This window comes from Penaeus monodon, chromosome 24, assembly GCF_015228065.2.
Source record: "Penaeus monodon isolate SGIC_2016 chromosome 24, NSTDA_Pmon_1, whole genome shotgun sequence".
Taxonomy (NCBI): domain Eukaryota; kingdom Metazoa; phylum Arthropoda; class Malacostraca; order Decapoda; family Penaeidae; genus Penaeus; species Penaeus monodon.
This window is the reverse complement of record NC_051409.1, coordinates 17,257,874-17,258,591: the sequence shown is the minus strand read 5'-3', so window position 1 is coordinate 17,258,591 and position 718 is coordinate 17,257,874.

The following is a 718-nucleotide window of genomic DNA, read 5'->3' as shown; positions in this document are numbered from 1 at the left end:
AGGGTAATTTCTACGGGTCTATCTGGGGGCCCCTACCCCTGGAAAAATAGTCGAAAGGGAAACCCACAGTTGGGTGTATCACTTTCGTAGAGGAACAGGTACAGAGGGATCTGTAAAAGGGAGACAATGGGCCAAAAAGATATTGAGGAAACAAACGCCCAGCAAATGGGGGACAGGATTGGGATTTTCCCCTGTGCACATATGGGGGGTTCTATTACAAGCAAACGCATTTCAAAAAATAATGTAAATTTTTGGGGTTACATTCTTTTAACCCTCGCTCTACCCGCTACCCCAAATCGGAACCCTTTTACTCGGAAAAAACAAAAAGGAAAAGGAGTGCATACATCAAGATGGCAGGGACCGAAACAAAAAGACTCGTTTATGTACCCGCCATGCGGGTTTCCTTTAAAAGTGGGGGGTCGAGGTAGATGCATGCGGCTACAGGACTGATGCATTTGGCTAATGCGTCTTTCTGTACCGTTTTCCCTTTCCCAGCAGGAAAAAAATTATATAAGGTCCCGGTGCCTAGTTGGCGCCGGGGTTGATAGGTTTGGTAAATAAGAAGTCAGTTTAAAATAAAGGTAAAACAACATGGAAAAACTAGCTAGTAATATGGGGAAAAAAGCAGGGAATTTCTTTGTCTATCTTTTATCCCTTTCTGGTAGTAAGTTATTGATTAGTAAAGTTCTCTCCAAAATAAAAGACATGCATAAGGGCC